This window comes from Corvus hawaiiensis, chromosome 11 (assembly GCF_020740725.1).
Source record: "Corvus hawaiiensis isolate bCorHaw1 chromosome 11, bCorHaw1.pri.cur, whole genome shotgun sequence".
NCBI classification, from domain to species: domain Eukaryota; kingdom Metazoa; phylum Chordata; class Aves; order Passeriformes; family Corvidae; genus Corvus; species Corvus hawaiiensis.
In genome coordinates this window covers 19,340,711-19,354,253 of record NC_063223.1, presented here as the reverse complement: position 1 = coordinate 19,354,253, position 13,543 = coordinate 19,340,711, and the positions used below count along the sequence as shown (strand labels likewise).

Sequence of the window (13,543 nt, the reverse complement as noted above, 5' to 3'; positions counted from 1 at the left end):
TCAAAACTATTTTCAGTGAGGACAGCTTGACTAACTTAACTTCACATGGATCTGAGAAGCGTGGGCTAAGCCACACTTCAGTGGGGAAAATTCAGTTCTTGTGTAACATCAATAGCATTGGCTTCCAAAATGATTTAACCAGCAAGCTATTCCACCACCTCCAATGTATCCTGACTGACAGAATACCCAGGTCAGAAGACAGAAACTATTTAAGCTTACAGAGGACAAAAAATACAGGAACCATACGGGCTTCCGTGCTTCATATCAGTTCTAGAGACTTGCTCAAGGTCTGAACGGGAATTTCTGTAGCTGTACCAACAGTTACATTTCCAACTCAGTTACAGACTTCTCTGTGCCACCCTAATCAAAGTGCCCTTGTGTGTCTCAGTTGTCCATCCCCAAACTGGTGCATAGCTCCCTGACTGCTGAGCTACACTGAGGGTGGGGCTGAGGGCAAAGAGCCCGAGCGAGGCAGGCAAAGGCCATCCTGCCTGGGCCTGTTCCGACACCGTCAGCAAAGCAGGCAAGGCTGGGACAGGAGCTTATGGACTAAAGACCTATCTACCAGAAAGTAGTGCCAGGAGTTTTTTTTTTAACATTAGAGACATGCACAGCTACATGGGAAAAGGGCTGATAATTACTGAGTTTCAGGCAATGATGCGGACATGAACAGGCTTCTTACGGTCAGAGCAGGCAGAACAAGGAGGCAGTTAACCATCCCAAGAAGCCATAGAAAAGCACTGCAGAGATACCAAGATCAGAAAGGAAGAGAGATCTGGAATCTCTTCTGGACTCTGAACTTGGCAAGTCATGTAACCTTCCTACACTTCTCATTTTCTCTCTATAAGAATATGGAGTAACACTGAAGTATTAACATGTCCCTCAACCTGGGGTGGAGGGATTGAGGATTAAGTAATCCGTTTTTGCAAAATGACACTAAGAACCCCCAGCAGCAGAAAACAGAGCAAGGCATCATTAGAGAGATGCACCAGCAGCCTCCCCCATGTTGTGTTCGGGAGCACAAAGGAGAGGCTGTTGCAACTGAAGAAATACAGCTCAGGATTAGCCACATCTGCTGAGCAGCAGAACACACCCCTCACCCCCTCTCCCCAGGAAGCTGAAGGCTTGTGGGACCAGTCTGGCCCAAAGCTGTCAGCTGGAGTTCCCTGCCCTGGGAACCTGGCACAGAGTTTTTGAGTAGGAGCTGGGGTTCCCCCCAGAGCCACACAGCACTTCCCACCCACTCCCAAACCCCAGCAGGCAGGGGACATGGCTCAGTTCACTGTCTCTATCCAAGGAAACCCTCGTACCAGACCCAGGATCCCATGTCTTGAGGCCTGGGGTCTGCGACACCTCTCATTCACATTCGGGATGTTTCCAGCATTTCTCCCAAAGTTATCAAGCCAGCTCAGTGAGACTCCTATGTGGATTGTAGACTCCTTAGCATTACACATCATGAGCGTGTTAGAGTCCTTCAGCAAATATTTGGCTCTTTGGACAAATTCCCTGAGGGAGAATTCTTTCTTAAAGTCTGTCCAGACACTTTCATCAAAAAGCAAGCATCCCAAGCACTACAGAGTTAAATTGGTGGAGAACAACCCAACAGTATTTACAGGAAAATAACAGGAAAAGCAGAAATCTGTGTTTACTAAGAATGAAAAAAATCACAGTTATTTCATTCGAGATAGCATCAAGCCTTGTTCCTTTGCAGAATATCTTTTACAGCTCAACAACTGACATCTGCAAAACACTGTCCACTTATGCAGCGCCAGGAAATGGCCCTCTGCACTTCCTGCCAAGGACTGGTGTTGCGGCACCTGGCACAGGGATGTACGAGGCAGCCAAGTTCTGTACCTTAGATTGTTTGAAAGTAGGTTTTCTCAATTACCAACTTGCACTTCATTAATCCCCACACCTTAATAAGCCCCAGCATCTTGCAGATGGGCTCTGCATACGCATTTCAAATGATGCGGTAAGAAAGGAACAAGATTTACCTGTTGAGAAGTTGGGCAGCACCGCTTGACTCGGCCCCAGCAGAGCTAGCAGTGAAGGCAGGAGAGAAAGATATCCAGCAGCTGGGAGCCCCCTGCAGTGGTGAGAGGCACCTAACCCAGGTCTCTGCACACACTCATCTCAGGAGCCTCACACTGAGCTGAGTGCCGTGGGTTGCACTCCCAGTTTGTGATATGGAAAGCAGCGCGAGCGCTGCCAGAGATCTCCTTCTGATGGCAGCCCTGAGTAGTGACAGCAAGTGAAACCCAGCTCCCCTCGACCCGCCTGGAATCACACACTAAACACAACAACCAAAAGCAAGAAAAATCCCCAATCAGACCAGTTACTCCAGCCAGCTTCTACCCACTGGCCTGATTACTGAAAATAAGGCCAGTTTCCAAATGCGAAATGAAAGATCTGAATAAAGGAGACAGATCATTCACGCACTTCCCTTTTTACAAATGCTAGAGAGAACCATGCTGACCCTGTTTTATGAAAGAAACAAAAACAAAACAAAAACCCCACATGGGCAGCCCCAGGAAGGCTTGTGATGATAAAGTGGTTATTAATCTGAGTGCAAAATGCGCTCAGGGCATTTACTACAAGGCACAAATAAAAATGGGAAGCTGAGTTCAGTTGAGTATAAATATATGTAGAGAGGAGATGTTGCATGGCTCTAAGTCAGGTATTTTGTATTAATTCTGTGAACAACAATTAGATCTCACAGAAGTGCCCAGAAGTATTTTGCAAAGGAAAATACAGACTTTTCATGACTGCCTTGACATATTCGAGACACCTATACTGGGGTTTTTTTGGGCACATCACCATTAGCAAAACCCTAGACTTAAAATATCTTAATCTGTACCTGCACAAAACCCATTGCGGTATCTTAGAGACAAAGTCTGAAGCTTTTCTTTATGTCAAGTAGTAAATAGCTTACAATGACAGTACCACTGAATAAACTGAAGGCAAATTTTTTTCCTCAGAGTTATCCATACAAAAGGTTTACATCACTTGAGCTCCTCAGTAAACTCTCTAAATCCAGCACCTAAATAATTTACTGCAGTCTGGAAAAATACTGATCTTGACCTTATAAACAGGGGAATGATCTACTGGTTAAAGACGTTTCCAGGGGCTCTGGAAGCGTGTCCAGTCCTGGGGTTGCCAGGTGCTTCCTCTGTAACCTCAGGAATGGCACCTTTCCTCTGTACCCAGTTTCCCACATGTAAAGAGGGGATAACAAACCTGGTAACATCTTGCTTTAGACAGTATTTTTTTGGGGAAGAGATACATTCCTCACCATGTAATTTAATGTCTTAGGCAAAGTGGCTCAAGATTTTGTTTGGAGCTCCAAACCACTAACAAAGCAAAATCAACATGAAATGCTAAAAGAGCCCATTGATCACCCCTGCAACAATGCCTAATCCAGAAAAAATTAAATAGTGTATGAAATCAAGTACCCAAAAATTATTACCTGTTAATTTAAATGTACATATATATATAATTTATTAAATATCCTCCTGCATATGCACTACTGTTTCATATGGAAATATGCAAACTTTTAAAATTTTTTAATGACTTTTAAAATATCACTAGAGACAAAGCTGTAAGTGTGGTGTATGAACACAGTGTAATCATAATGACTGAGTCAGAACTTGAATTGTTACATTTTGTATAAAATGAAAAAATCTGCATTTCATACAAATACCTCCTGGCAAGGAAGTATTAAACTTGATTCTACAACACTAAGCCAGAGATGGTTGACAGTCCGTAAGTGCTAAAGAACATTATTAATATTCTAGAAATTAAACTCCCAGTTAGGAAATGTCAGATACAAAATTGGAATGTGGAGTCCTATTTAATCTTTATTGGGCACATATTGGAGAATAGTGTCTTTAATATCCACACTTCATAATTTCTTTAGTATTTAAGGCTAAGAGAAATGATTTGATTATTCTGTATGTAAATGACTGCTATTTCATCATTATTCTTGGACTGAGCCCAAAAATCTAACACTTGACAGAACCATCAGTCCCAGAAAATGTGTTCTTGAAGACAGAGAATCACAGAATCATTAAGATTTGAAAATATCTCCAAGACCATTAAGTCCAACATTTGAACAAACACCTCTATGTCAAATGAATCAGGGCACTGAGTGCCATGTCCAGCGGTTTCTTGAACACCTCCAGGCATGGTGACTCCACCACCTCCCTGGGTAGCCTATTCCAATGCCTGACAACCCTTTCTGAGAAGAAATTCTTCCTCATGTCCAACCTCAACCTCCCCTGGAACAGCTTGAGGCCAATTCCTCTTGTCCTACTGCTGGCTGCCGGGGAGAAGAGGCTGACCCCAAGCTGGCTACCACCTCCTTTCAGGGAGTTATAGAGAATGAGGTCTCATGGGATGGAGAATGTACCATACCCTTGGACAGGCATTCCAGTGGCTAATCCCTCTAAACAGGGTGCCTAATTTACAATTTGGTTTGTCCTTTCAGACTGTAGATGCGGTTCCTATCATACTGCTGTGGTTTAACAGCCAAGGATCACAGGAGTCCTTTGAGAACACAAAATGGTGGTTTTATTTCACAAACTGTCCCTTCCATCCAGTAAGCACTGCTGTTTCTTTACTCTCTTGGACCAGTTCTTCACTGCTCTGTGCAACCCTGTTCCTGTCCCAGAGCACCCTGGAGAAGAACAGTTCTCCTGCTGTGGAGACAAGCAGTTCCTGGCCAAGGGCTGAAGCCTGATTTCAACTGCACTTTCTGATGAAATGTCCCTTTTGGAGGTCCCGTGAAAGAGGAACAAGCATGACCTGTATCAGTCAGCAGGAAAGAAGCAGCAGCCAAATCTAGGGTACAAGGATTCCTTAGTTGCAATGGGGGTAAAATTAGCAAGATTTGAGTGACTTGCCAAGACATTTCTGTCCCCAAAGAATTGTATGTATTTACAGCAAGACTTGACCTATGCAAGGGCTAGCTTGTGCCTGCAAGACACTTACTAGTTTGCTTTAGGAAGCATCCAGATTTTACCACAATGCAGTGCAAGTCCCTGCCTGTATTCCTATTCCTTATCTTCACTCTTCCAGAAACCAGACTGGTCACTGTGGCACGGTGTGAGATATGTAGGCTAACACCAGCTGTAAATTCACTTGTGTGTAATCCCTTTCTGTTAGACAGGTGTGTATAAAAAGCTTCATTCACTGCTATCCTGATCTTGTCAGAACCTCTCATGTGCACAAACCTGTATCTCCTAAGTGTAAGGAAAGCTGGATTCATAGTAATTGTTCTATGTGCTTATTATTCAGACTGTATTAATGAATATTTTAACTGGAGATTAGGCTGAGGTGTGATTTCCACAAGATAAGAAATAGATTTGCCATGCTCTATTTTATCATTGTAATGGAAGTGTACCCCATAATACTGTATTTCTTAATTCTTTCATATTGTGTTCATCAGCAATTCAAACTCTCTGGATGACACAGGGTTACAAAATCTCACTTTGAGAAAGTTGTGGACTTGCTGGAAGGCCTCCAAAAAAACCAGAGGCTTAGAAAACATGGCCTGTGAGGAAAGATTGAGAAACTGGGTTGTTAAACCTCAAGATAGGAGAGCAGAAAGAACATGATAATGATTTTGCAGTACACAGAATAGTGAAGCATCTAGGAAAGGAATAACATGTGGATAGGATAAAGAGTTAGTTTAAATGCAGAAGTTAAGCTGAACACTGAGGAAAGTCTAATGACTTAATGGTCAGGACAGCAAAGCACTGGAATAAGTTGTGAGTTTGTGGAGCCTCTGCCCATGGAGAAACTACAAATGGATCACACACACTCACTAGGACTGGCACAGATGGTAGTAATAACTCCCTGAGAAATGAAGTGTGTCTGGCACCTCCTCTCTTTTGTGATATGAAGTTTCTAACTAAGTTGTGGTTAAGTATGTTTATGCAGAACTACCTGTGAAAGGGCCAGAACAGGTGATTCCGGGGGAGCAGAATGAATTTTTACTTGTCCTCCATGGCTGCAAAATCTCCTGAACTGGTTGGATATTGCTTCAGAGGCTTTAGAATCCAGCTGGTTCTACAGCTACAAAACTTGTGATTCCTACTGGGAAAGTTAAAGAGCATTTCATAATTTCAGGCCCCAAATTCAGTCAATTAATTACCAGAGGTGATAGAATTTGATTTTTGCAATGGGAAGAATAAATCTTGCCAAAGTAATGCCATAAGTACTGTCAGCCGGTAAGAAGGGTGACCTTTTTCTACCTTTATAGCAAGAGACAGTTACTGTTCCTGACAACATGCAGACAAGGAAGGTGGGACAACTGAGAATGCAAAGTGAAGAGGGAACAGCTTTGCTGCAGGCAAGAAAGGTGCAGCTAGAATTAGAAAGAGGTCACACTTTGGTTGATAAAGCCATGTGGAGACATTGTGAAAGATGGCCTGGGGATGGCCTTGAAGGACCTTTGTAACACAAAATGAACCCTCCACCAACCTATAGCTGAGTACAAAGGAGGACTAGACGGGGAAACTAAAAGACTGGGGGCTGGTGTACATATGGAGGAGGATGTGTATTTGTGAGGGAGACAGTTCAGGCCCATGATTATCCCTATGGTTGCCCTCCAAGGGACAGGAACACCCATAAGGGGCGCAGGGGTATTTCAAGGTGCAACAATGCAGTGCATACCATGCTCCCTTTCCTGATTTAACATGTATCCCATGTACAGCTTCAAGACACCAGTAGTTGAATCCTCCTTACAAGAGTGAAAGGGACAGTGAAAAGGGGAAGCTCACATGCACTTCTAAATTCTACCAAATGTCTTACGATTGGGCTGAAGAGCTCATGGAGCATGGCTGCTTTGGAACAATGTCTGCAAAGAGCCACTGAGCATATGGATGGCTCAGCTGCAGAGCCAGTATGTGGTTTACAGCACAGGGAAAGCCTGCAGGCTATGCCCCTGGCAAGGCGGCTGCTGCTTACTGTTGTTCTCTTTTCCATTCACTCTTACAACCACCAACTTCAGAAGGAAGCCTTCCCTTCCCTGGAGCAGAACCCAAAGCAAATTATCCACAAACTCAATATTTAAGCTAAAAGGCACTGAAAAACAAGAATTAAGGTGTGAGACCTATTAGTAAAGCCAAATGACCAAGTTGAGGATGCCAGGACAAGCGACCAAGACAACTTCAGTCTCAGTATAAGCAGTGTGGGTGCAGAACACATATAATAGAGGTATCATTACAACAGTACAGCCCTGGCACTGCTGGCACAGGTACAAGAAACCACAGCCCTGAGTACGTGACTTTGTGTTCTCTATAACTGAGACAATTTGCAACAAATTGGTTGGACAAGATTTCAGAACACAGCATAGGATCTATACACGTCCTGTTCTTACCTCTTTAGTCCCCTGTCCCTTGAGGAATGACACGATGTTAATACACAACTGGAAAAGAACATACTTTGCCTTACCTTTGTCAAAAGGCAACTGGGGAGAGAAGGGAAGAAAAACCAATATACAATCAAAATATAAGTGTCTGGAGTGTTGCTCCTGCTCCTTTACCAGGCACAACCCAAATCCTTGGAAGAAATCGGACATCCTTCCACTAACTTCAAAGAGATGCTCTTTCAACCCCCACCCCGTGCCAAGGACGTCGTGCTCTGTGTCACCACACAGCGGCACTCTGCCCACACATTTCCCAAAGGGAAACCTGCAGGTTTTTTCCCCATTACCAAGGTACCCACGAGCATTGCACGCTCATGGCTGAGAGGGCAGGGCTTTCAGAAACCACCAGTTACTGAAACACAACGTGGAACCCGCAGAGGTGGTCAAGCACCTGCTTTGACAGCACAAGCATTAGCTGATTACAAGCTGTTAGAAACCAAGCGCTAGGAAAATCTGATTTTAAAATTGCTGGTAAATCTATTCTTAGGATCTTTTTTCCTTCCACCCTCTTCTCTGCACACTTCAATTGCACTTCAACATTCTGGCTATACCATTTTGCTATCTCGGGTACTTCATGCCACTTCTCTCTTCCATAACGCCAGCAGCACCACTCTAAACTCTGGTAAACCATTTATTCTCCATAGCTTCCTTAGAGGAAAAGCCCCAAGGACTCCCAAGCAAATACAAATCCACCAAAACACCTCTCTGCTAGACACACTTCACACATGGATTTATTAAAGGTGACAGTAATAGTGTGCTGATAGGACTGTGCCAGAGAAACAGGACTAAGTAAGGGGAAGTGACAGGAAGGAGGAATGAGCCGGAAAAGAGCCATTTATACTGACTTTCCTGATAAGTGTTGATTTTTCTCCTTAAGTCCAGGGGCAAATGCAAGCCTTAATCTTTATGACCTAAAGATTACACACACCTTGCACAGAGACAAAGTGCAGAGCTCATGTCTGTAATGATGCACATAAAAGAGAGGAAGCCTACATGATGAGAAAAGTCCTACTCAGCCCTCCCAAGTGACCTTTGGATGGGGCCATGTGCTAATGTAGGTGGGAGCCGGCCTGCTAGTGATAAAACACTGTCCACCTCAACACTTTCCTCGGGTTCTTTAAGCCACAGATTGATGGGGATTTGCAGATAACAAATCCAGTGTATTTAGCACCCAGTAAGCCTATGCAGGTGCTCTGAAGTCCACATTGAGCCCTGCCCCCTTCTAACCTCCCCATTCTCCCTTTCCCCGTTAACCAGCTCCTGTGGATGACCCTGTGCTGTGGGGACAGAGATGACACAGGGCAGTCTGTAGCCAACAGTGCAAACATGGCAATCAAGTGTACAACACCTTCAAAGCAAAAGGAAGAGGGGTCTCCAGAGAGGGTCGTATCAATTTCCAGCTATTTCTAGCCAGTCTCCACCTTTGCAGCTGCCAGCTGTGATGAGCCAGGCTGCCTGCCAGTTACCCAAGCAGAAGAATCCCAGATGCCTACAAAGATCAAAAGGATTATCATGCATGTATGGCATAAATACCAGTGAGTGATTCATCTGGGCGAGGAAACTTCCTCCACAGCCAAACCTCTGTTTGGAGGCTGGGCCAGCATAATGAATGCATAAATTATCACACAAGATTTTACCTAGAGGGACTTTGTCTTCCCTCTTCAGCAAAGAAACTCAGATAGGAAAGCAGTATTCCTCAGGAGAGATGATTCTGCTGTACATGAGAAAAATCACCCTACAATAGAAGAGGTGAGAGCATTCATAACGGTTCAAACCAAGGCCTTCTTTGGAAGCCCCTTGTTCTTGTGTAGGGGAAGGCAGTCAACAGCTCTTCCACCTTTGCTATACTTCTCAGACATGCCTCCTCCAAGCTGAGGACAATTTCTCATTCAATCCTATACAGAAGCTGTTACTGGAATTTTCCCATGTCTAGTATACTCCTTGAGTATGAAGAAAGCAGAACCACATGTATTCACAGTGAAAGCACATCAGGCCTTTTAAAATTAAAACAAACCAACCAACCAACCAACCAACACAACACTAAAACCAAACACCACCAACTCCCTCCAGAACTCTGCAATAGTGTTTTTCTGGTTTGGTTTTTTTTTTGTTTGTTTTTGTTTTAGCTTCTAGCATTTAATTTGTCCTTCTCTTAGGGTCGACCTCATGCTTTCACAAGGTTATCTGACATAACCCCAAGATCTTGGTCAACTCCAAGCCCATTATTTTATATGCACAGCAATCCTTATTTCTCTGCATACCTCATTTCACATTTATCCACATGAAATTTCATCCACCCTTTCACTGGTCAGCCATTCAGTCTCAGGATTTTTCAACAATACTTCACTGTTAACCATCATCTTTGCTGTCTCAAAAAACTTTAACAGACAAGTTTGAAGTTTCACTCTCCCTGTTTTCAGTGGTCATTCCTGGGTAGGTTCAGCATCACAAATCCCAGCACTGAGCTGTGAAACTCCCTGGCAGCATTCTCCCACCTTGTTTCCAATCTCTTTGCCAATTATTTGTACATCTCAGGACCTTCTCTCCTTTGCAGAGTCTGCACAGGTTCCCAATAAGGTATTTTGAGCTTTGTCAAGAGTCTTACAGAAATCTAGTACCAGCTCTTTCACTCTTATCTACATTCTTTTCAAAGAACTCCAAGGGGTTTGCAAGACAAACATCCTGCCTTCATATAAACCACACTGACTTTTCCCAAACTGATTGTGTTTATCTCATTGTCAAACATATTTTTGTCTATTACAGCTTTTACTAGTTTATGTACTACAAATGCCAGGCTTACAAGCTCTTGGTTTCCTGGATCCTCCCAAACCTTTTTTTAAAGATTAATGTTATATTTACCCACTCTCCATGTTTCAGGTGCCAAGAAATTTTTAAAAGCAATGTTACACACTGCCTTTGGCAATACAGCTATTTCATACTTGAGTTCCTCAGACCTCAGGTGAAGCCTTCCAGTCCTGGCAATCTGTGAGCATTCACGACTGCTCAAATGTTGGATTCTGGATCCAAATCAGAAACCTGTTTTGCCAGCATTTTATGTTCTGTGAAGAAGTGGGGGAGCAAGAAGGTGCTATCAACGCCCTCAGCAAGCAGCCAGTGGGAGCTCAGAAGGAAAGGAGGCCTAGTGAGAGCTGCGTATGAAGCCCCACACTCATCCTCCCACACAAAACCCTCACACGTGCCCTGTGTGGGAGGGTGGACCTCATTACAAATGTAAGAGGTACAGTGATCACTGCACTCAGGATCCAACAGGGGAACTACATGGCATCTGCCCAGTACTGATCTACAACAAGCCTCATGCTTCCCCCATCACAGAGCAGCAGCAGTCACAAAAGGGGTGTGTTTTCAAGTAATTTAACTGCCCAGCCATTTGGCCAAATGAAGCATGTTAGTAAGTGGGTGGTTATCTAGGAACAGACACATTATCACTCACCTCAACTCTTCCAGCCTGATCGAGATCACATCAGACAGCAGGGCCCTGGTGTGGGCTTTGCCAGCCACCACACTGAGGTGCTAAGACACATGGACAAAGGTAACATGTTTAATGAAAGAAAAGAGAAGTCAAAGGTTGCATTTATTAAGTCTTCACATTATTAAGGGCTAAAGAGGAGGTGTCACTTCACTGAAGAAATGCAGATAAGAAGATGACTTCCACTTGTGTGCCAAGACAGTTGGGGCAGAAGTTGTGATGACAGCTTTACTTGCCTTCCCCATCCCTCCATCACCCCCAGATACAGCCATGATCAGCACAGACAGCAGCACAGTCCAATGGTACAAACACAACCAGTTACCTTCAAGCAGATATCTCATAAATGGGATAGAAAAAAGGTTAAAAAAAAATATTAAGTCTCACTGTACTGCACTCCTGTGCCATGAGTGGCACCCCCAGCCTTGCCAATCCCCAGGAGCACACAGCTGCTTGGGGTCCAAGTCCTTACTTGACACCACAAGAGTTCCAGGACAAGTCTCCCGGAGCAAGCAGGGGAAGGGCACAGATCAAGTGCAAGGCACCTGCAGAAGGATGCACAATAAGTATTAACTCACACCTCAAAACAGATGTTGTTTTTTGGTTATACTCATGAGTGTTACAAATTTGGGTGCCAAAAGATGGCTGCAGTTAAGAGTATTTACTCATATTTCAGCTTGACTGAAAACCCAGTAAAACCTCCAGATTGTATGAGGGCTTTGTTTATCTCAGACTGTAGGCTGGACAACTTCAGCCACACACCTGGGGCTTGAAAAGGAACAGACTGGAGGAGCTGCAGGGTCAGATGAGATTGGGCCCAGGTCTCTGCATTATGATTTACTTTGCCATATGCCCACGACATTCCCACAGGTCCTGCCTTTGCCCAGGAGCGGGTCTCCAGTGTTGGTGCCACGTCATCCCTGAGAGAAGGGACCTCTCATGCTGCAGGAGGCCCCTGCAACCAGCTACTCCCACGCCTCTGGAAGACTTCCCCATCTCCCATCCCTGTCCTCATTCCCAGTGTATTTTATGAATTCTCCACAAGCCTTTCCTTTTTCACACCAGAGGCTCTGCGAATTTATCATTCTTCTAAAGGAGTCTATTTGCCCCATCTCTCCAACACCTGCACTTCACGTGTATCCCCTTGTTCCTTTGTCTAACCACACTTGTTTTCCCCGTTTCTTTACCAGGGCTTTGATTTCCCCTCTTTCCAAGGACTTCACATGCCATGCATTTCATTGTTTTTCATCTCACTCACAGGATCACAACTGCTGGGAAAGTCATGCCTCTTTTCCTTCTTCTGATCTTAAACAAAATCAGTGGCTTTCTATCCAGAAATCAGTTCTGAGTATTACAGCTGATCAGATGCAGCAGCCACTAGCACCTTGTCACATGCAGATAATGCAGAGACAGGCAAGTTCTTACTCTTTCACCTTGCTTCTCTAATGGGCAGATCAAAAACACTAACTGTGTGACAGAAATGAAAATAAAGTATCTGGGCACCTCAAGATGTATTCATTAACCAGGTGCTAGGTTTGCCAGGGATTTCAGTAGCTTGGGGTTTGAGATACAGGCTTTGAATTTTGATAACAGTGGTGCCATTTCAATCGAGGTAGAATGCAGATTCCACAGATATGAAAAGTGTTCATTAAGAAGGGAATGGAGCTAAAAGAACAATCCTGCAGAAAAATCAATCTATTTTGAAACATCAGCTCAGCCACAGCAGAAAATGAAGTCCTCAGTCTGTTACCCAGCTTTGCACTCTACTATCCCAGCAAGAAAGGAGAGGCCAAGGCATGGAGCACAAGGACCTCTGGACACTAAGTGTTGTGCATGGATTAGTTTGAAATAAAGTAGTTCTGGTTTTGGAAAGTCTTGTGCTAGCAACAAGATTGAATAAAAGAAACTAGTTTTGCAGACTACTTGAAAACTGAGGACAACAGGCAAACAGGTCTGACAAACCAATCTGTTTTCCTTACAATTACCTCCAGTTCCCAGAGAGTTTCCTCTGGGTTTATTAGAAAGCTGGCAGCATCCGGCTCCTCGGAATCAAGTTCATCTCTTACATCTGCAGTATTCACTTGGCTAACCACAGCAGCTTTGAAAGTCCAATGTCTGCTATCCTGCAGGCCACCAGGAGACAGGAAAGGTTCATTTAAGGGAGAGGTGATCAAACAGGGTGGGACAGAGGGGAGCTGACAGGCACCAGGCATGCACGTGGGAGCCCATCTAAAATTTCAAACCCTCTTCTAAAGGAAATTAGATGGAGATCAGGCTTGGGATTCATTTGTAGGGGAACAATTTGCTTTTCTAATCTGGCCCTCCATTCCTACAGTACACCTATGACGTGATATCCTCCTCCTCATCTGTCTCTCATTCCCGATCCAAGCCTTCCTTCTGCCTGCACAATGCTGCACCGTCCCACCTTCTCTCCTGGCTCCTACTTGTGCCCAGCGAGCCCAGGCACAGGCACTTGCTGTGACTCCTCATTACTGCTCAGAATTTTCCATTGCCCTCTGCAGCCCTCATGGTTATTATACTCTCATTGCCTGGGCAAGTGAGCTCAATCTTCGCTTTTCTGATTTTCTATTGTCTGTTTATTAGATGGGCCCTTTGTGAACTCAGCAGTT

At 44.3% G+C, this 13,543-nt stretch overlaps 1 protein-coding gene across 2 annotated transcripts in view; it reads right to left on the bottom strand.

The window, feature by feature from the left end:
- Nucleotides 1–13,543, bottom strand: part of LOC125331817 (high mobility group protein HMGI-C-like) — a 45,412-nt gene that overhangs the window by 13,393 nt on the left and 18,476 nt on the right. The window contains exon 1 of one of the 2 annotated variants that reach the window (XM_048316198.1): nucleotides 1,995–2,325. The exons of the other annotated variant lie outside the window; for it this stretch is intronic. The gene's annotated coding sequence lies outside the window, so the exon portion shown is untranslated. Of the gene's footprint in view, nucleotides 1–1,994; nucleotides 2,326–13,543 lie in introns of those variants that run through there. 2 annotated transcript variants of the gene reach the window in all.